This window comes from Sander lucioperca, chromosome 9 (genome assembly GCF_008315115.2).
Source record: "Sander lucioperca isolate FBNREF2018 chromosome 9, SLUC_FBN_1.2, whole genome shotgun sequence".
Lineage (NCBI taxonomy): Eukaryota > Metazoa > Chordata > Actinopteri > Perciformes > Percidae > Sander > Sander lucioperca.
The window spans coordinates 4,937,357-4,961,473 of NC_050181.1; the positions used below are offsets into that span (position 1 = coordinate 4,937,357).

General features: G+C 40.0%; 1 long non-coding RNA gene across 1 annotated transcript; it reads right to left on the bottom strand.

Annotated features, from left to right (window-relative positions):
• Positions 1–5,884: 5,884 nt before the first annotated feature.
• Positions 5,885–24,117, bottom strand: LOC118495903. Its single transcript, XR_004898355.1, has 3 exons — positions 24,105–24,117; positions 13,059–13,061; positions 5,885–5,963 (listed from the first exon to the last, which is right to left on the bottom strand). It is a non-coding gene; the product is annotated as an uncharacterized LOC118495903 (long non-coding RNA).

Below are 24,117 nucleotides of genomic sequence, written 5' to 3' on the forward strand. Positions count from 1 at the left end.
ATGAAACAAAATGCTCAATGAGAGATTGCTTTCAGGCAGAGATGCTCATAAGTCTCTGAGCTGTAGTTATCTACCCAAAAGTTTCCAAAGAACTAACCTTAATTTCTCATCCAACCAAAGATCACAAACAAGTGTCCTTTTGGTTCAGTTACCAGAGAGATCTGTGAGCACATTGTGCAGATCATCATTTCACTGTCCTCCCGGCTATTGCCTGATGAGAACACTGTGTGTGTGTGTGTGTGTGTGTGTGTGTGTGTCACAGACTTTTTGTCATCTTCAGACTGTTTCAAGCTGAATGTGAACAATATGATTTGGATGCCTATAGGCCTTTTACATATTGGGGGAATGTGGAGTCTGTGTCCCATTAAGAATATGTTATAATCTTATGATTGAAAGATGGAATGAGGCTGTGAAAGCTGGGGGGATCAGCTGCAGCACATTACGACTTAAATCCTGACAGATCTAGCTCTTCAGGGTTCAAGAAATAGATTCCATGCTGTCCAACTAACCAGATTTCTTCCCTCTCTACTCCATCTTGTTTGCATAACACCGAGGGCTGGGTAAATTGAAAAGATAATCCCTATTCTTTTATGTGTTACTGCAGGGTTTGTGATGCTTTTTGCATTGAATGTGAAGCAGAGGCAGTATGTGTGTGTGTGTAGAGGACAATAAATGTGAGCCCCATTTGTTGAATCAAATTGCATTCAGACAAAGTAAGTAAGTACAGGGTGGTTTTGATTTGCCCATAAGTACATAAACAAAGTCCTACTTTATAAAAAAAATTATAAATTGGTAGTAATGGCTTTAAAAATGGTTCATTGTGCTTCACAAAATATCATTAATAAAAACTTTGCCAGATTGTTATAAAATCCCTATGGCTGGTCTATCCCCCTTCAGCCTAATTACAAGCCAGCACTTATATTACAAAGTGAGCCACTGACATTTATAACTACAAACCTGATTGCTTAAGAGAAACCCATGGTCATTCACTATGATTTACTATTTACATAATAAACAATCATGATTTATTAGCTAAAGAGCTAGCTAAAACGAAAAAAGCATTAGCTAAAGCAGGTTATGTTAGAGTCTCAGCAGAAAAATGTTGTGGAATGAAAATATGTTTAATGGATTCCTCTGTATCATTTTCTATGTATAAAAAGACGAAGAAATGCCCTGCTGTCCAAACTATTTGATTTGGGAAAATATGATAACTCTTAGAAATGTTTTTTACTGTAAATATGGCATTTATTTCTCTTTTTTAAAATTCTTCTGAAAATTTTTGCACACTAACATTTAAAATGTATTTTTGATTTTGTGTGTCTACAGTTGGTATGTCCTTGGGGTGTGGTTTTTATATAAGCCACACCCTCGCATGTATTTCATATTTCTTCAATGTAATTTGTAAATAAAACATAAGTGTACGGCCGTTGGCACTAGAACAGGACCTGGACCTGTGCTGTAACATATGACACCCCCTGCAACTCCCGTGGGCTAACACTACAACAGTGAAAAACTGGACAAAGACTGAATGAATGCCAGAAACAGATGACATCAACTGTCTGCAAACATCAAATCAAGTCCCGTCACAGCATCAACTGGCAAAGAGGTAAAGCACGGTCATTGGCCAGAAGTCAATGGGCGGCCAGGAAGAGATTAAGGAGGATACTTAGAGCGATGCCAGAAATGAAGAGACAGAGAGTTTGCCTCTAGATATAAGGTTTACCTTTCATCACTTTACCCAAGTTTTACAATTTGGTCCGAAAGCTAGTTAGTGGACATTTGATCTTAGACTATTTCTTTCACCTAACCTATTTTGTTGTTGTTTAGGTATGAAGACTAGTTGCTAATTCTTAATTAAGTTAATTCTAATTATAAAGTATGCCCTTATAGAAAGTGGTAACAGTTCAGCCAATCACAAGAATGCAGACTTTCAGATGAACTGATTGTCCAACTTTTGGTAAACACTACTATTTGCTTTCATGGGAATTATTTAATTTCTACTGCAAAAAAATGGCAAAAAAAAGTTTATTTCAGCAACCTAACACTGTCCGCCCATCAGAGAGTCCAGATGCGATTCTCTCACCGTCACCATCCAAAGTGAAATAGTGAGTAATGTCTGGACGTCACTTTAAAAGTCACTGATTAAGCAAAGTGTCTCAGAGCCTTGGACTTTGGTTTATTAATGACCAAGCCAAAGTGTTGTATGACTCTTACAGCCATTAGAAACCTGCAGAGGATTTGTCACAGAGCCTGAAGCCATCTCATTCCTTCCCTTTCCTTCTCTCCAACCCGCACTGTTTCAAACACTTCATTAATGATGAGTTGCGAGGCAATGGATTTTCAAACAATTCACTGACTCCATATCTTGGCAGGGCCTTTTTGTCTGGTCCCTCCAGCAGGTTGAAAACATATGGAAGGAGTGACCGAGGAAAATGTCGGACAATATCTAAACTATCTCGAACACTTGCCTCATATCTGTCAGAGTGCCTGCGATCTTGAGATTTAAAGGAACCAACAGTGCAGCTGCAGATTTAGTAAACAGTTATACTCTAAAATACTTCTGTTCCCATGCCTTAAAAATAGGGCTGCACAATTAATCGCAATTTTATCGAAATCACAATATGGACTAGTGTGGGGGGATATGATCCAATATCGTGTATCATATCCCAATATCAGTCAAAATAATTGCAATAAGATATTTTACTCATATCGTGCAGCCCTACTTAAAAGGGATCATTTTTCAGCTTCTGTTAGGTATCCCTTCTATAAATGATTAAAAGTCCCTCATTGAAAAAAGATTTCCATGTCCTTTTTTGATTAGAAAGCAGGCTGAGGTGCTATATAAATACTGTGAAAGTTTCAAAATGCTCAATCCACAGAGAAATGCCCACAGTCCATATTCAGAAACGGTGCCTTTAAACAAGCCGTCAAGACTTCTGTACGGTTGTGATGTCATAGCTATACTATACAAATACATATAGGTAGAAAGTGCCACAACAGTGCTGTTACAGTCATTGCCCGTCTGCAAAGACGATGCAGAGATGATGCAGAGCGCAGATACGGAAGACCAGGAGAAGCTGACCAATCAGAGCAGACTGGGCTTTTTTGGGAGGGGGTTTAAAGAGACAGGTGCTAAAACAGTGTTTCAAACAGAGGGTGAATACAGGTATATTCAGACAGTATGATAAAATGAACATTAAAGCATGTAAACATGTTCAAGTAAAACCCAAAATCCCAAAGTATGAACCTGAAATGAGCATGATATGGGACCTTTCAATCACATTTTTGGAGGAAAACTGTGTATTCAGGTTTTAAAGATTTTTCAGATTAATCAAATCAAAAAACAATCCATTCACAATGTTTGTATTTACCACTATTAAAAAGGGCTCCTCAAAAGTAGTGGATCGGTTGTAGAAAATTCATATTGGCTGCTTTAGATGGATGCAGTCATGTTTTCATCAGCTTTCATGGTGAACTGTTATTATTTTCATGCTGCGTTCCATCATTATCTCTTGCTTTTTGCCCTTTAATTCATGAGGCTTATCCAGCATCATGCAGATCAAGATACAACTGCTTTATATTGTGTTTTTTCTTCTTTTGTTTTTTGTTGCGTGCAGTTTGTTGCACCGTGCAGGAGAAGGATTTATCAATTTCTGTTACACATATGCTAGCAGGTTGAGCGAAGTAATTTATCATTTATAAACATTTGGTTCTCATTCTATAAATGCATATCAGATTTATGGAAAACGAATGAGACCCTGACATTTGGGAACAGTGACAAGCTCCTTTTTTGCATTCATGCTTTGAGAATTAAGAACACAATGCAATGTCAGCTCCAAACAGTGTTCCTGAGTCTGTTTATCAGATGTTTTTCTTCATATTTATTTGCGGAAGTGTATTCTTGCAACTGTGCTCATTATACTGTCCTACACTCACATTCATTCAGTGGCGGAAAAGGGCCGGAACTCCCCGGTAATGAGCACCGGAACTTCTGATTTTTTTCTGTGTAACTTCGTCTGTCACATAGCAGGTTAATGCTGAGAAAACACCGCTGAAAATGTCCTTAGTAACATGGAAAATTGTATAAACATATTATTGTAACCCTGATCACTGGAGGAGGCCACTGTGCCGCTGTGTGAAACAGGAGGACACCTGTGATCCAGTGCGCAGCCCACAGTGGGAGTAGATCTGTCCGTCCCGACAGTCACCAACAGGGGCGTAGCACAAAATTCTGGGCCCTGTAGAAGGGCATTCTCCATAGGCCCCTCCCCACAGCTATTCATTCTAGCATCTTTTTGGGCCCTCCTTACATGAGGTTCTCAACTCCCATTTCCACCCCCAATCCGACACCCCTGGTCACCAAATCCCGCACACAAGATCAGCAAGCTGCGGCGTTATGATGAGTTCAGCGAGGCAAAGGTTTTGTTTGTGGCAGAACAACTATTTGACTATTTTGATTATACTCTTTTTATTTCAGTGTCTTAATAAGTTGCATGTTTTCATACAAAAAGAGGTTTACACAGCTGAATATTTCATCACTGTAGTGTTAGAGCCTACACTTTATGTAGTCTAGATTTGGGTGATCATTTAGCTACATTTAAAAGGGTTGTAAATCTAGTTCTTTAAGTAAACTGTAGCACACCACAGTCAACTTTAATCAAATAAAACTATAAAATGAATAATAATGTACACTCACCTAAAGGATTATTAGGAACACCTGTTAAATTGCTTGTTAATGCATTATTTAATCAACAAATCACATGGAAGCTGCTTCAATGCATTTAGAGGTGTGGTCCTGGTCAAGACAATGTCCTGAACTCCAAACTGAATGTCAGAATGGGAAAGAAAGGTGATCTAAGCATCTTTGAGCGTGGCATGGTTAATGGTGCCAGACGGACTGGACTGAGTATTTCACAATCTGCTCAGTTACTGGGATTTTCACGCACAACCATTTCTAGGGTTTAGGGACTGTTCGTTTTTTATTTAAGGGGCTACTGGAGGAGTTTTGGGATCTTTAGTCAAAATGGACATGACCCTCCCTTCGTCAGCAATACATTTTTCTATGACCCTCCAAAATTATTGGGAAAAGAGACATGACAACAATTTATTGATGCCTTCTGTACTGGTTTGTGCTTGGCAAAGATGTACAGATAGCCACTGTTTTTTTTACAATCATGACATACATGAGTTAACCTCTGCTTTCTTATCTTACACATCACACTCCACCAAGATGATGGTCATTTCAGCAGATTTACTCACTAACATTGTTGTGGAAACACAATAAGCATGGAAACTAAATGCACACAAGAAATAAAACAATAAAACATTGAGACCATTTAAAAAAGCACACTGGGTAATAACACATTCAACACATGAACTGTGCAGTGGCAACCCTTCGATCATATTCATTGGTCATTGAGTCAATGAGCCGATGTATCTAGTGGAGAGAATAACAATATCAATATTGAGTATTGTATGAATGCAGTGTAACACTTACGTTGTAATAGGCTGTGATACTTGGTACACAGATAAAACTGATACACTAACTTATTGTAAAACAGTAGGCTAGGCTCTGTCAAGAGTGTATGGCTGCAGCCTGGAGACCTCCTGTCGCATTCCTGGGCGTGTCCAACGGTAAAATCAGATGTTCAGAATACAAAATCGTGAATTATTTTCTAAATGAAGTCAAGGTTAAGTTAGTGTGCATGATGCAATTAATTGAATGCCGTTTAAACTCTTAAATTAACGATAGCCATACATAGCCTATAGTTGGCAGATTTGTGGATGTTAATGTTGTCTCCCTGATGTTAACGTTTGTTGTTTATTTGATGAAACCTGCGATGACTTTACATTTTTTTTGCATTATTTGCAAATTCATAACAGTAAAAAAAGGACAAGTGTAACATAAAAACGTATGCCAAGTGCAAAAAACATAGCTCAACAATGAAGCCACCCACATAATACTAAAATTAATACTCTTTTACAATTATAACATATAAGACCACAGAAGAGTAGGCTACAATAAAAAGGTTTTCATGCCTCCCATTAGAAGGGTATCTGATATCTAAAATTTAGATAAGAGGAGGTTAACCAATATTTTATTATAGGCTAAATCTTTTTAATCTTCTATAATTTTGAAATTAATATAAAATATTGGTTAACCTCCTCCTTTCTGAAAACATTTAAAACTGCATCAGCGTTTAACGTTGACATTTGTTTAAGCCATATTACATGAGAGGGTTTAAAGGGATATTTCACCGTTGGAAAGATGAATATATCTTTAAATTGGGTCACTTATGTAGTAGAAATGTGAATTTTTTTAGAAATTGGTGGCTTCTAGGCTGAGAAAAGCCAGAAAATGTGTTTTTGGCTCATGCGACAGAAAGTTACGTGGTTATGACACAATTGTTAGCCTATTTTTACAAAAACGTCTACTACGGAGCCATAATGTGACTTTTATACATTGTCGTGTTTCTTTAGAAATAAACAATGGACAAATAAAGTCTTTAAACGCTTCAGATGTAAAGTTATTCGCTGTCAAAGTGACGTCAAAATGAATGGCAGTCAATGGGATGCTAACGGGGGGTGAGTGCTTGTTAGCATCAAAATGGCGCCATAGGAGCTACGCTTGCCAGGCATTCGCTTACCCCCTTGATTTATACCCGCGCTGGTGGTCGCGACAATAGTTGCAGTCTTCTCCTGAACAGAGGTGGTGCTAATGAGAATTTTCTACGGACTAGAAGAAGAAGAAAAAGATAAACAACGGCAGAACTGGCAGCAGCATTGACGTCAATGCTTCGATTTGATTTGATGACCTACTTCGTCGGATCAAGCCTTTCATTAAAGAACTCATCTTAACCCAGTAAGTTTACAAGAGAGACTTGCAGTCACTCTGAGAGTTGCCCAGGAGCTCGTTCATGCTTCCTGTTTCCGCTTTGTCACGCTCCGCTGAAAAAGAAAAGAGTGGTGCACGACCTCTGCTCGCGCACTATAAATCTGGGCGCGCCGGCAAGATCTACATCATTTTTACGTCATGATGGTGCGCGCCAGCTTGGCTGCGGCTACTGTAAAACAGCCATGAGACAGGAGGTCTCCAGGCTGCAGCCATACCCGACTCGCGATTTTTGTTGGGTCAGACCCATCTGCTAGCGATGGGGGGCCGAGACTGAGAGCTACATGGAAAAATATGCACCAAACAAGCCACTTTCAAATTTTGCTGTTTTCATGAATACAAAAGTTCCCCCACTAGAATAAAAAAACGTTGGGTGACCCTCCCCTCAACAAAGAATAAAAAGACATGACCCTCTTTTTCCTCTTTCCACTATAGACCACTTTCCTCTGGTGGTCTATTACATAAATACCGAACAGTCCCTTACAAAGAATGCTCTGAAAAAGGAAAAACATCCAGTATGCGGCAGTCCTGTGGGTGAAAATGTCTTGTTGATGCCAGAGGTCAGAGGAGAATGGGCCGAGTGATTCAAGCTGATAGAAGATCAACTTTGACTCAAATAACCACTCGTTTCAACCGAGGTATGCAAAGCATTTGTGAAGCCACAACATGCACAACCTTGAGGCGGATGGACTACACCAGCAGAAGACCCCACCGGGTACCACTCATCTCCACTAAAAATAGCAAAATGAGGCTACAATTCCAGCTCTCCAAAATTGGAGAGTTGAAGACTGGAAAAATGTTGCCTGGTCTGATGAGTCTCGATTTCTGTTGATACATTCAGATGGTAGAGTCAGAATTTGGTGTTTACAAACAGAATGAGAACATGGCTCCGTCATGCCTTTTTACCACTGTGCAGGTTGGTGCTGGTGGTGGTGTAATGGTGTGGGGGATGCTATCCTATCAATATGGGCCAACATTTCTAAAGAATGCTTCCAGCACCTTGTTGAATCAATGCCACAAAGAATTAAGACAGTTGTGAAGGTGAAAGGGGGTCAAACACAGTATTAGTACGGTGTTCCTAATAATCCTTTAGGTGAGTGTAATTTCCCACAAAATAGTGACTAGTGAAAATGTTGCATCACTAACTGGAAAACCAATAGCCAGAGTGGCTGGTGGGCAAAACAGCTAATGTCAATCTCTGAATAGTAATGAAATAAAAAACACATTTTAAGTGATATTACTAAGACACACATTTAAATATATCCAAGACACATGTGATGATCATGTCATGCAACTGCTGAATTAGAGTACAGGCATCTTTTTTGGTCCACTTCAGGCACTGCATTAATCACTATAGATATAACTAAAAGTACCTCACTTTCTTCAAATATTTTTCTTCAAAATTCCATGAAATGTGCACAAACTCTGAAATACAGCTTTTATGTACACTGTTTTGTGGATATGAATTTAGGGAAATTGATGCTCTTCCACTACAGCAGGAATATTTGAAGAAGCCATTTTTCCTGTTTCATCACCACATTAAACACTTTGCCGAACCATTTAATTAAGGTTTGAGGAAAATATGTTTTAAAAGGGGTGGAACTTGCAACTTCCTCACAAGTTAGGATCTACATGTAGTTAATAGAGTTAAATACATGCGTGATACATACTAATCCTCTAACTATGCCTTTTTCTACTCAATGTGTTACTGAGCAAGGCACCTGAACCACCTGTTCTGGGAGTCTCTCGCTATTTGTGTAGATAAGTGTTAAAAAAAACATTTGTCCATGGCTATTTAAGGAAACACTGGCAGGTAGCATGTTTTATGTTTTGCGGGTATACAAAGCTTGTTTACATTAAAATACAATAACTCTTAAGACTTATGAAATTTATAAAGAGTATGAATGTCATTAAATAAATAAATATAAGCTTTAGTTTGATTAAGGTAAACTCTTTTTTTTAAAGCCTGATTCTCGGAACACAGATACATGCTATTTTTTTTTTGGTCAATTCACAGTATTACAAATGAATGGATCACAAAAAATCTATTGACATAGGTTGACATTCAGGTAGTATCCATTCATTTTCATTAGGTTGCTCAAAGAGAGGTGTATTTAGAAGCCTAATAAGAATCTGATCACATTTAGCCTCCCCTCAGCTAAACTGGATTTTATCCAAGAAATATTATGCACAGTCGACAGCAGTAGACATCCTAATCGCTGTCTTTTATATAGTTTACAGTAAGTCTACTAAAGGCCTCTCTGTCTTGCACAGCCTGCAGCCACCCAGGCCGGCTGCAAGTCGGATCAGCATTCAAGTTGTCATCAAGCTCTATTTCAGGGGTGTTTGACATCATATGTCACGTTCTTCCAGAAAAGAAGAGGCAAGTTACAGTAAATGATTAATCTTGGCCAAAAGGCAAGGTTGTGTCCACCAAGGCCAAAGTTCACTTGAAAGGGTTATATTTAAAAATGCATGATAAAACTGATTTCCATCTTTAATTCCCAAATCAGTATTTCCAAAATAAAAGGTTTTCTCCCTGCAGTAGTGTTGATATTATGTGTGAAAAGTCTGTACTGTAAGTGGAGGTGGTAACTTTACAGGAGGTCCAAAACAAAGTAAAAAAACCTACTTTAATCTACTGTTGTAACATCTTTGACACTGATAATTCCATTACAGAGATACTTTACCAGCCTGTATACATAATGCTGTACATTTCAAGCTGTTTAACAGTTACGGCCTCATTTTTATTAATTTACTGTTGCAAATAATACTTTTCTAATACAGGAAATACATTTTTCACATTATGATGATTTAATAAAATAATTAAAGAATTGTGCTTTTGTTACTGTGTATCAATCACAATTAATTAGAAAAACCTGATTAAATATTTTATAATGTTTAAAAAATAGCTTGAAAGCTACAGCAGTTTCAACAACACTAATGACAACAACACTGTCGGTGCATCCACATGATGCAAGCCTTCGGTGATCGCGCACCACCCCCACCCCTCCTCCACGCAGTTGCTAGTAGTTCAAGGAGGACACGGAGGATTAAAAAACATGATGGACTCTTCAGAAGAGGTAATTATCTTGTAGTTTTTATGTCTTCTTTGTCTCCAAAGCTGAATGTTGCTGTTGTCCTTTGTCAGTGGTGACATAAAACAATTCTGCGCGCGAATGTCGCCGGACTGCACCATTTTGCAAACATAGCTATAATGAGAAATACAGTGAGTTTTGTGGAGCTCATAGGCCTAATTAGCTTTGTATCAACTCATTTGGCAATGGCTTGAATGTAACGGACGTTCATTAAAGCTCCATTGTGTAATTTTTTGAGTTGATTCTTAGCAAAAAACCCTTTATTCTTTCACAAATATGTGCTCATTCATGTGTAATCACTTCCACCAACTAATCAAAGTATTCTTGTACGCGTAGAATCTGCCATTCAGAATCATTCAGAATACATATGAGCGACTCACTCGAATGACGGCCGCCATGTTGCGCCTCCATCTTTAAAATACATTAGCCAAAGAGGGACACACCTCCGCCTTTCGCGCTTTTAAACTGAGTGGCACCATGACGAATGCTAGGGAGGGGGAGAAGTCGCCAAGGAAGTTAAAAAGAGAATTAAAACGACAACGCGACAGGCAAAGCAACAAGACCAAAGTTAAGATTGGAGTGGCTTTTCCAAGATGGAAAGAGCTCATAAGGAGCAAAGATTTTAAAAAGGGACACCAAAGTTGCCTGCTTTCTTCTCAAAAGCTAATTCTGCCTATTTGTTTAAATTCAAAGTTTTATAGTTACTTGACTTAACTATAGCATGGTTGTGCATAACGCTAAAACAACGTCTAGGATACTTTTCCTTGCGTCAATGATGAAAAAGGATTGTCTACCTTGTAACATAAACGTAATCATATGTCGTGATTTCCCTGGCAGACAACTCACGTAATGGAGTTGTAACACTGACTAGCTACAGCTAGAACAGCTGCGTGTAAACGATGGAGATACTAAGAGCTAATTTCGGTTTCATTGACATTGTTCATATTGCTCAGAGAAATATATTAAAAACACAAACCTCTGTTGCTTCTCTCCTACGCTGTAAACATTGCCGTACACTATTAATCTCTTACAATATACAGAATAACGATAGAACTGATACTTTGCTAACATTAGCTTGCATATGTTTGGGAACCTGATAGCTGATGTTGTGTGAAATGGTACCAAAATAACATAAAACTATTATTACACTGGAACACTCATGGACGAAGTCGTGCTTCTTGGAATAATACGGCCACCGTAGGAGTTAAAACACGCTCGGAATGGGGCTAGAAAGTAATTTGGTTGTCATATACAATTTCACCGCTAGATGGGAGAAATTCTTACACAATGTAGCTTTAATATAAAATAGTTGTGCACTATAGCTTTAAACCATTTTAAAAATATTTTTTCCTGTGGCTGCACAGAATCTTCCCTTTGATCTTCTTTGCAAACAACACTAAAACTATTTTGTAAAGTAGGACAAGCTCTGGTGTTTATTCTCAATATGAAATTATTCAGTATTGACTGGTTAATACACAGATGCACTTTAGTATAGCTTGAAGGCCCAACGTGCATGTTTGGAGGTGGTGAGGTTTGGGTTTTGAGGCCAAATCAGATACTAAGCGACAGAGCAATCTGTATGAGCTCAAAGGCAAACTTTCAGCATTCCTCATTCTGGGGTAGACCACCCAAAAAGACCCCCACGCCGCCTCCCCCTTTCGCTCCCGGCTCACCCAACCCTCCCCTTCTGTCTCAGGTTACAAGGCATCGCTGGTCTCCAAAAGAAAATGTCACAAAAAAGCAACTTGAACTTCAAAAGGCGACTAATCTGGAGTAGCCTGAGTTAATCGTGTGCATCTGTTCCACAGCTCTGAGGCTTCTGACCCGCAGGAGTCTCGCTCTGCCGGCTGCTTCACCATGCAGTAAGCACCAAACACTAACCCAAAGACTGTTCAAATTATCACCACTCAGTGTTTGGACAAAGAACCTGTGGTAAATGTTGACAAAGCCACATGCAGACTGTCATTTGGAGCTTGTGGAGGCTGGTGTTCCTTCCAAAAAGTCTGATTTTACGAGACTGTTATCAAGTTAATGTAATGAGTCATTACCTCATTAGAGAATTTAATTTTAACCTAGATAAATGATGCATTTCGCAAATACTCAAGTCAGTGAAGTTAGGTAAGGTCCTTGAAATTAGCAATTTTCTAAGCTTGATGTGTTTCAAACTGTCTCTCTCTGTTGAACACAAACCAAAATTATTTTCAACTTCCAATTTAAAGCTGCACTAGTTATTATTTTTTAACATTACCAATAGATCAAATCAAGTGATAATGTGAAAGGTGTCACTTGTACTGATGAACCCACAGAGAATCGTCACCCGACTGCACTTCCCCTCAGCTCTACAGAGCATTTTAGCATCTTTCTGCTTGTTGTTTTGGTTTTACTGGTCACAACTTTACTGTTTGGTTTATACTGTTCTTATGACCGTCGTTTCCAGATGCAACAGGCAGTTGATTTTATTGAAAAAGCTCTAGAAACCCACTGTACTTTACCTGCCCTTCATCAAACAGCAGACAGACATTTATAGTCTAGCTCGTAAACATAGCAGCTAATTTAGCAACTAAAGAGACAGATATTTCCCTCAGGAGTTAGTGGATACAGTAAATATTGGACTTTTTAGGTGGCTAGAAACACAACTCCAAATAAATGCTAATATTACCGCCCAAAAAGGGAAATTAATACTTCTTTAAGGTGTAATGCATCTGCATGATTTCATACTATAAAATCAAAATAGCAGGTGATAAGATCAATGCATTTGTTTAAACACAACCACACACACAAACTTAAAAAACAAGTTCAGGCCTGAAATGCTTCAATGCCTAATACCTTAATCTTGGTAAACAAAGCAGAGATACAGTCAAAGGTTTGCATTAAGCCAGGCTGCAGACAATCTTATTGGCTGCCAAATATTCCAGATCTTAGTTAATGTCTAGGAGCGATACGATCTGTCCTGATTCTGTTTTCTCCTCAGGCAGATGCTAAACAAGCGAGCCCAGACATTTCTTTGTACACCATATTGGGCAAAACTTCTTTTACAATATTCTGCTACGGCGAAAGACACTCAGAACTAACTAAAGAAAATGAAACATATGGCAAAACAATCCCAACTTGAGTCCACTACTAGCTTTTTCCAGAGCCTTCAGCTGTATCATAGTCTTTATCTGCATCCAGGTGGATCTGTTGACAGCTGTTACGATTTTATCCATAGCACTTTAAGGACTTTATTCGGTTTGCTGATGAGGACTGCATGTGGATTAAAAGCTCCAGAGTAAAAGAACTAGCAGGTGGACTTGAACTTTCTTGAAAAAAATTTTAAACCAACACATACACATTACCGTAATGCGATGCAGCCACATGACGTCTGTTTTAAGTTCCTCCAGCATGACTTGATTGGAAAACCGGTCAAAACACCTGTAGCCCACAGCTCCATGGAGCAAATTTGGGCAAACTGCATCCTGGGAAATGTAGGATACTTGTAAAATAGAAGGAACACACAGCAGGTTTGGCAAAGAGCTCATCAGAGAATGATATCTAAAATGAAGCTAACATCACAGATTTATATCTAACTGAAGATATAAGTTCTAAGAGTTTTAATAAAAAGTTGTATGTGTCATGTAAACTATTTACAAAAGGGGGTTTTGTTCTATTAGCTCTTGTTGCTTTGTAGATCATTTTCTGTGTGCAAGGTATTTTACCTCACGACTATATACTGTATGTATTTATATTAATCAGGGAACATTTTATGAATATAGATTTTGTTAAAATCAGTTAGACTCTGAGCTTTAACCTCTTGAACTCTTGAATCACTATAAACTCATGTTGTGCTGCAAAACACTGTTCAAACTCCCAGCAATTCAATTCCAAGTTTCCAAAGATACCAAATATACACTAATTACTAAATTACAGTATGTGTAAAATAATAAATAATACACAGGATATCTGGTGCAGCCTAAAAACACTTTGATTAAGTGTTGCAACAAGCAGACATTAGAAAGACATTACAGTGTGGATTTTTTACTTTAAACTAGGGAACATTTAAGGGAGGAAATTATGGATCAAGAGACAAAATCACATAAAACATTTTTCCTATGTATTTGGACTACAGGATCCTTTGCCTTGTATGTCATTAACAATATGGAAATATGCTCCCAGGACAAATTCTTTCATATTTATTTTACCTGTTGGCATTATTCTGACTCTGGTTGTCTTTTGTAGTTAAAAGGCTCAGAAAGTCCGTTTGACATTAAACGTAAGTCCGTTTAATGTCACCAGATGTTCTCCAGTTCTGCACTGGATAGACCGCGATCATACGATATGACACACAGGAGCCAGATGTCACTGACATCAGTAATTAGATTTATCTCTATTTGGGAGTAATGACAGACCCCCAACCAAACTTGTCTGCATTCCTCACTGTGGGACAGAGGCAGAAAAAAAACAAACACATTTCATCCTTGGCACCACCTTTGCCAAGCAGATAGCAACTCCAGCAACATGTGGCCTGCCCTTGAAGACTTCCCAAAACCACATGTGTGAATCCCCCGTCCCCTCAGACACACACAGATACACACACACATAGGCACATACAGGCAACCTGGTGTCGTTGGAGTGGGGTGATTAGGGGGAAGGAAAAACCGAAGGTACAAATCTTGAAAATTAAAGGACTTGCAGACTGGCCAGTTTTTCCTCTCTCATTCAAGAATGCTTCTCATTAGACAGCTGCCTCAATGTGAACCAGCAACCCGCAGATGCAGATTGCGTGGGTAAACAAAAAAAGGGGCTCAAACCCATAATGTTTTCAGTGTGTCTGCATGGGTTTTGGATCTAAATGTAGCAGGATGTGTTACATGATTTAAATCAAACTGGTCGTTGTTGCACAGTAAGGACAAGTTGAAGATAAATCAATCAATTAAATGGTTAGTTCACCTAAATCAATTACTCAACATTAGTGGTTTCCATTCATGCAAAGAGCCATCCATGCAAAGTGCCATTTTATAATAATTAAAAAGGTGTCAGGGCCAAAGTGGCTTTTTTGGTTTTTCTACATTTTCAAAACAAGAGAGGGCCGCAGACAGATGGCTCAATGACATGTCTCTGCATGTGTTTTGAAGTGCTACGATACACCACACATTCATCACACAATCTGACATACCTCTAAATAGATCTCATACAGTATGACACAGATTGTGACGAAATATTTTATTAGCCCCATCTTGCATCGTGTGATAGGGAGGGTATAAAAATTGTAATCTAAAAAGTAACTAAAGCTGACAAATGTAGTGGACTAAAAAGTACAATAGTTCCCTCTGAGATGTAGTGGAGTAGAAGTATGAAGTTGCATACTACTTGAGTAAAAGTAGGCTACTTAGTTTCATTCCACCACTGGTTAAACTGCTATGGAACTTGATGGTATAAAAACAGCTAATGGACAGTGATGAATAAGAGCAGGTTGATAAAAGAGCTAATACAATAATAATGAATAAAATATTCAATTGTTGTAATGTTTTTTTCTTTTTAATTTTTCCTTGTGGCAGGAACTAATTTGTCAGTGTCAAAGTTAAAAAGATGGTCATTCATTCTCAGGCGTTTTCCTTTACCTTACCCTGGGACAAAAACAATATATCACATCTGAACAACTGACGGTGTGGAGAGTCATAAAGGGGTTGTCAATAAATCTTAAACTTTCCCCCCATCCTCCTCATCCCTCTGTGTCCATGACATGATGGATAGGAAACACATGAGATCACGAGTTCATGTTTAAAGTGCTTCAGACATTAGCTCCGTTGCCCAATACCTATGCATATGTTTAACTTATGTGAGTATGTATTTGGTGTATGTGTGTGTGTGTGTGTGTGTGTGTGTGTGTGCGTGTGTGTGTGTGTGTGTGTGTGTGTGTGTGTGTGTGTGTGTGTGTGTGTGTGTGTGGTAGGCGGCGGTGATGGATGAGCAGGAAGTCCCCATACAAAGTATATCCACTTTTTTATACCGCTTGCCTCGAGTTAAGGAGCCCTTAACTTGCGTCAACTTTATCAAGCTGGTGAATTATTCACCGCGGGAGCCATTTAATCATCTGAGTTTATTTAACCTTTCAGAAAGCCCGCCCAACATCCAACAGGGCCGTGTCATAGGTGTGTGTACACTACAGGGAAAGGCATGTGCTAAGTGAGTGTGTGTGTATAGAATTAGAGTCAGCAGCGTATCCTGTTTACATTCACACGCTCGACTCCCATACATTTTTTGTAGTCAGGTTAAGTTAAGCAAATGTCCCCTCACTTCTTTCTTTTGCGGCATTATCTTTATCTTTAGTGTCGCACAGATGTGTGGAGACATAGGTCACCAATCTTGAGCACATGGCACCCCATGTTAGCCTAACGGTATCGTCATCGTCACTCCACCTGTTCCCTGCACATTGCGTCCATTTTGTTCCGAAACAGCAACTGTTGGGCTGTAGGGGGTTTGAAATCCATGTGAAAGCAGCCTGCTGACCTTCTCCCTACGAGGTGTTTATGGCAGCAAGTTGGATTTTAGGCACTTGAGCTATGTGACGCCTCCTGATCCCATACTTGTGTGTAAAATCCCTTCATTCCTCGGGCCGAACGCAGCCCCTACCATCGCTACAGTTTGAAATCTTAGATTGTGGGAATATGGCAGATAAATGTCCACCTTTCATCCCTGTTTGACTCTTTAAGTGTAAAGAATTCAAAGGCATTCTGGTCTGATGGTGATAAATGTGGCTTCAGATGATTTCCGAGGAAGTATGTGTGCTTAACAAATGCTCATATCTTTCCACCGCTCTCCTTGTTCTATTTCAATCATTCAGCGAGCTGGCAGGCAGAGAGATTTAAGAGATTTCCTTTGAAAATGTCAGTCACAACAACCAGTCTAATTGAATACCCGCCTCTACTAAACTACCACATTACATGATGTCGGGCGGTTGTTGCCAGATAGTGAGTTCAAAACCTTTGGCTGCGGTGCTGTTGACCACATGTGATGGTTTTGAGACAAGGCCTCCACTGTTCATGGAGCAACTCTGTGTGGATGAGAGCAGCCGGAGGAGGCTACAGCTGCTGATAACGTTGACTCTGGACTAATTTGAGTCATGTGTTACAGGATGAAAGCAGACTTATTGAGGGTGAAGTTTAAAGTAGTAATCTCCGAATTTGTGATGCTTTGATTTTGGTGACATATGTGGCGCTAAGCGGTCATTGCTGCTGCGTTTTTTTTACCACATTTCCCAGCGATCACTTGTCAAACAGATGCTTTATTTCCTGTGAAGATTAAATGCATTTGATGTTGACAGGCAATAAAGGTATGGCAGTGTTTTATAAATTCTAATGTTTTTTTATCTCTTGGTTTGTATCTACGGAACAAGCTCTACAAAGCTTTTTAGCCTCTTTTAGCTGTATGCTACCTGCCCAGCACCAAACAGTTAGCAACAAGCTAGTGAACATAGTGGAGCATTTAGCAGCTAAATTTTCCTACGGAGTTGGTAGAAAGCAAAAAGCTAAGCTAAAAGAAGAGTGCATATTGGACTTACATTCATTGGGTGGACAGAAACACAGCTCCCTAGCGAATGCTGATTGTTGCTGCATGTCTGCTAGATGTATGCAACTGCTTGCTAATGCAGTCACTATAACAACTTTAAAAGATGCTAACATGTCAGCTGATGTGTTTTCATCTTGTTCTGCCGCCCCTAAGTTGCTAACAAAAATCTATTTAAGTTCAAGTTTGAGTCAGTTTTATGCCTAAAATAAAAAACATCAGATATTAAAAAAGTCCTTTGTGCCTCACACTGTTACACGTCTAAAATGTTTATTAATTTAGTATTAATAGTGTGAATTCATACACAATAAAATATACCCTTGCTAATTTCACTACACATGGTATGGTGTGACCAGTAGCTTATGGTGGCTATTGTTAGCTAATGCTAGCAATCTTTAGACAGATATTGCTGTGTAACTGACATTGCTGAGTCACTTTAATGATTGTATAACTCTTTCCTACTTGTGCTACTGATAAACCAGGTTTAAGTGATTGCCATTTGCCTATAAAAGTCACAAATGGTCACAGTAGACGCTGTTCAGTAAAGTTACACAGAATCCCTTTAAAAGGTCAATTTTCAGGTTCATACTTGTATTTTATAGCCTGACAAGCCAGACCCACATCAAGATGTTGGGTCTGGGAACTCACCATTGGCAGGGCTCAATCCGAGGGGCGGGATAAACGGTTGTCTTTCATATTCCCTCTGCACTCATAGCCAACCAGAGCAACGCTAGTTGATAGATTAAACTTTTGCTGTAGGCCTATCCCTTCGGCAAAACTCCGAACACATCTTCCTTTTTTAAGAATTACTTCAGTGCTTAACTCCAAGTCTTCCAGAGTCGCGGCCAAAGCCAATTTGAAAGACTGCTGTTTGCCAGCAGCAGCAGCCATCTTCTTTGTTTTCAAGTAGCAGGGAATTCACGCGGAACTGTCTCTGCCGTCCTTATGTTAAGGCCGCCCACTGACTCTATATACAACGTGATCGGCCTGACCAGAATTAGTTTTTTCCATCTCGCAAGCCAAGTTGCTAGACTGATGCTGGCTGCAAATTACATTTGCTGCCGCTAGGGTGCGTCTAGATTTCTAGGCTATGTATTTTATGTTTCTACTAGAATATGTTTACATGCATTAATGTTAAAAAAACGTTTTCTTTTTCTCATACTGTCTGTCTGAATATAGGCTACCTGTCTTTACCCTCTGTCTTAAACGGTCTGTTTTAGCACCTCTCTCTTAAAGCCCCCATCCTTAAAGAGGTCAGTCTGCTCTGATTGGTCAGTGTTTCCGGGTTTTCTGTATCTGTCCTCTCCATGTCACAGGGAATGACTGTAGCGGCACTGTAGTGGCACTTCCTACCTATTAATAGTATAACAATGACATCACAACTGGCCCCATATTTTTGTTTTACAATATGGGGCCTTAAGACACAAACATATCCTGGTTGAATAAAGGTAGAACAGGGAGGGAGCTGCTACTAACAGAAAGTGAATAAAACTGCATATAAAGAAGTTATATTATTATGAAGTTAGTTTTTTTTATTTTCGATTCAATTCTCTATAAAATCGGAGACATATGCATTTGACACTTTTTACATCAAATTCCACAGAAGCGTGTCTCTAGTGATAGATCAATATTTTCAGGGACTCCCTCTAACCTTGTGTGTTGCCCAGTGAGGGTCCTGAGTGTCTGGCAGACGAAAACAGAGGTCCCTCTCATGAAAGCCAGACCCCAACACGGCTGGCTGACATCAAAGTTCCCCTCCACGCTCAGACACAGACAAGACAGAGAAAGGCCAAGCGGACAGAAATCAAAACAATAACTTTTATCATTTATTTTCCCTCAGCAGGGAAGTCCTTAGATTAAACACCAAAATAAAAAGCACTCCTGGAGACACAGACTGAAGAAACAACCACTGATAATTGATATTTGAACACCTGCTGAGGAAAAAGGACAGCAAGGCTCTGGACTTCGGGCCAACGCATACAGTTTCAACACAGCTATTGTTCACCGCTCCTCAACCACAGATTCACCTCACATTCAGCTGAATGAGATGTTGCCTTCACCTCCATCTCTGCTTTGACAGGCCTTTATGATAATATTGTCGAGGCTGTGAGGGTTGACATACCCTGCCAAAGTGGCGAGAGACACATCTGAATCACAAGTAGAGGTTGACTTCTGCTGCCCTCTTCCCCTCGAGGAAAAACCACAGCGTAATTTGTGATGGTGGAATCAGGATCTGGGAGGTGGGAGAGGACAAGAAAGTGGGCTGTTCTCTTAGCCCGAGTTATGTCTGGAAACAATTACATTTGGAAATGTATCTGACTCTTCCAAGAAGCTTTTCAGTAAAATACAATTTGTATCATTTCTTATGGCATGCAAGTAAATCAAGGCTCTATGCAAAGCACAAGACTCTTTCACAAATGACTACAGTGTGAGGTCGAAGGGGCAATCACTGAAGTTCTATTATTGGTTAAACTCACTGTGTTTACGTATGTGCCGTGTTAAATGCTTCACTGGGGATTCATCATTGATTCTCTTTAAGTTTACTATACTTTTGACAGCTTTGATGAGAGAAATAATTGTATAGTATCTTTATTTCTAAGATGTGTGTCACCTGCTAAGAGGTCTATTCAAAGATGAAATAGGACATATGAAAATGTAAAGGTAAAGTTAAATGTGGATCGGATTAATTTTGATTTAAATTCAGTCCATTACATGTCATTTAGCTGACGCTTTTATCCAAAGCAACTTACAATTGCTGTATATGTCAGTGGTTGCACGCCTCTGGAGCAACTAGGGGTTAAGTGTCTTGCTCAGGGACACATTGGTTGATGTATCGCAGTGGGAATCAAACCCAGGTCTCCCACATCAAAGGTATGTGTCATATCCACTGCGCCATCACCCACCCAATCACCAGTCCAAAAACCTGTATTCCTTCTAGAATAGATTTAAATATCCATTTTTATTTAATTATGAAGAGAATAAAAATTCCTGCTAAAACTGAAGTGAATGTGAACTGACATTATTCTTGATATAATATGCTTGCAACATTATTTTAAGACAGGAATCTACAGTTTGATAAGACAATTCAATTACATCAGTCAAGATCTGCTGTACTCATGTGCAAGGTTGTAGTTGGGAAAACCTGAGTCACGTAGTACCCCTGCATCTTTAAACAACACCAAAAATGATGATGATATCTCAATCTACAATCTGTATTTCCTCCTCAATGTAGTGCTATATATTCACAGATTACAGATTAACAATTACATGTCCAAACAGTATTGTATGTAATCTATGGTCGACCCCAAAATCTAATACGCGATTTGCGTTAAATATTACGGTAAAGCCATGAAATGAGATTTCGATAAATTTCTATGAATAAAAGTTATCATCACAAACATATCTCTGTACACTACCAGTTTTAAAATCTGCTAGAATCACTCATGTGTACTATGTGTCAACTATCAAACACCAGCTAATTGCTAAAACTCAATTTTCCTCCGCAAGATTTATCACACTTTATCACAGTATTTCAAGTGTTCAAGGTATTTTTAATTTAAATGTATTGTAAATGGTTGTGGCAGATTATAGCTGCAATTCCTTTTCATGCCCTCAGCTAGCTACTCCCCAGATATTGTCTCCAAGCAAACGTTGCCTTTAGTTCCGTCAGTGTGATCACTGAGGGAATTTCATTAGAGTGAGACCTCCGTGACTGAGACTGATAACAGCAGAGGAGGGCAGGAGGAAGAAGGGGAGGGAGGAGAACAGCATGGACTGTGTTTGACCAAAGACAGAACTCAGTTTGTTATCTGTGCTGGGTGGTGAGGAGAAGAGAGGGCAGAGAGAAGGGGCGGAGATAAAAAAGAAAAATGAAGAGGGGAGAGAAGGAGAGATGGAAGGATGCTGGGGAGGAGGTGAGGGGAAAAGAGAAAAAGGAAGAAAAGGAGGAGGGGAGAGGAAAGGAAAAGGGGAACAGAGTGGAGAGAGAAGGGAGATAAGGAGAAGGGAGAGGAAAAGATAAGAGAGGGATGGTAGGGGAGTGGAGATGGAGATGAGAGGAGAGGAGAGGTTAAGAAAGGAGAGTAAATGAAAGCAAGGGAAAGGAAAGGCAGCAGAGGAGAGAAGGAAAAAAAAGAAGAGGACAGAGGGAGGAGGGAAGGAGAAAACAGGAGAGAAGAGAGAAAAGGAAGTAGGAAAGGGGAAAAGAGGAGAAGGTAGGAGAAGAAAAGGGAGGAGAGAGTAGAGGGAGGGGAGGCACGGGAGACACAAAAGAGGAGAGAGGGGGGGAGACAGTGACGTAGGAGAGGCTGATGAGGCCTGGACTCCCCACTGAGGAGTGATACGATGGTAATCTCTCAGCTGGAACATCTGGTCCGGCCCTGAACAATGACTCCTGCAGGCAGATTGCAGTGATCCGGCCGGCCTCTCTCTTAGTCCTGCAGAGATGGCCTGATAACCCACCTCCACCAGTCTGACTCTGCAGGTCAACGCCATGCCGATCAACAAAGACGTACCTTGTCTGTGGACACACCGGGTCACAGGTAATGAACCTGCTTCGATGTGGTCTGATGGGAAAGTAGGAAGCTGGTCAGATAGGAGCTCCTGTGTTCAAGGTGATGAGTGAAACCCCCCGGGAGACATTCCTCACAGATCCTCTGCGCATTAATGTGACATTCACTCTGAAGATGAGCCATTAATTGAGTGTTATTTTACAGTTGTGTCATACTCTAAGTGCTGCCCTATAAATCAGTTTAATAGCCTGAGTGTGTGTTAGTACAGTAACTGGAGATACACAGTTGTAAGATGATTAATGCTTTGTTTTTCTTTTTTAGGTTTAAGATGCTTTGGAGATCACTTCAAGGATATAAAATGTCCCATGAAAAGACATTGGAGGACAGAAAGACACCATGAAGTCCTTAAAACTGAAGAAATTCCAGATGGTGCTCAAGTGGAGGACAACATCACAGGAGACTATATGGCTCATGAATGTCAGCAACTCTGATTAAAAGCCATTCCACTTGGGGGGAAAACTGCTGGCTTTGCTTTTCATGCTCATTTATCAAATGGGATTGTTTGTATACAGTTGTTTTATTCTCCCAGAGTGTGTGTGTGTGTGTGTGTGTGTGTGTGTGAGAGAGAGAGATGAGATGAATGTAATTAAAGTTTTTTTAATTAGATGCTGTTCTTTTCTGGGAAGCCTGTGGCAGCGCTGGGTGGAGCCAGAGTGGAGACAGGAGGTTTGTGGTCTGGCTGAGGGAACCACGGCGGCCAGGGTAATGGAAACCGGGTGTTCACTGTACACATATACACATATATGCAAACACACACAGTCACGTACACATGCACTTGCGCCCACACACACATAAACTGAAGCTGAAGAGAGAATAAACACATAGAAAGCCACATAAAGTTATGCAGACGTGAATCTGAATGCACAACCCCCACAATACTAATGCATACCCCACACACGCACATACGCACGCACACACACACACACACACACACACACACACACACACACACACACACACACACACACACACACACACACACACACACACACACAAATACAGAAATTCATTTGTGTGACTACCTGCATTATAGTATTCAGCCTGCTGACACGTAAATTCCCTAAATAGTGATGCTGTGTGCATTTGCATGCTCCAACATGCAAGCTCATGCATACATAAAAACAAATACAGACTGACACACACACACCCTCCTACATACTAATGCACAATCCTCACGCACAGGCACGGATGAGTACACGCAGGGAAGCACATGCATGGATGCACAGTCATTTGCTGCCTATCACTTACTCACGGATGTGCATGCGCACACACAGAACTCATTATAGATGCATATAGCGCACACAAACATATAAACACTCCCAGATGCATGCACATACACATACATAAATGCACTCACCCCCTCCCCCCACACTTAGGCACATGCTTCAGCAGACACATACAAACACGAGCCTTCATCACTCAAATCCCTTGGCACGTACACACACGCACTCACCAATATAATTCATGCACACATTATTTCAAACCACTCTACAAATACACACACACAATCAGTCACGACACAAAGGCACACACACCCAGCCCCGATAAGTCCAACAATGATACAGAACCATATACTGCATCTTTCTCGGCTTTAATGCACTCACACACATACAGCAGGGCCAGGGAATACAGAAAACAGATCTTGGGCATCTACTGACATCAGCGAGGCAAAGGCCCGCCTTTTCCATTAGACACTGACGTCAGTTTTCCACAAAACGGTTTCACTCCAAATTACAGGCGATCAAACCCGTCCTCTGCTGACAGTTAAGAATAGATCAATCTTAAGATACATGCAGCAAACAGAGCCACCTCTGCGGACGTTCTTCTCCCTCCAGACTGTGTGGTCAAACTGTCATAAATAGGTACAGAGTATCTACGTCTGACTGTCAATGCAAACAGAGTGGAGACTGTGAAACCCTGAGGATGCACTGGCCCCACTCCAGCCACTAGAGTCAGATGTATGTAAATATATGGAAAACACTGAGGTGTGAGAGTGCATACATACATTCACAAA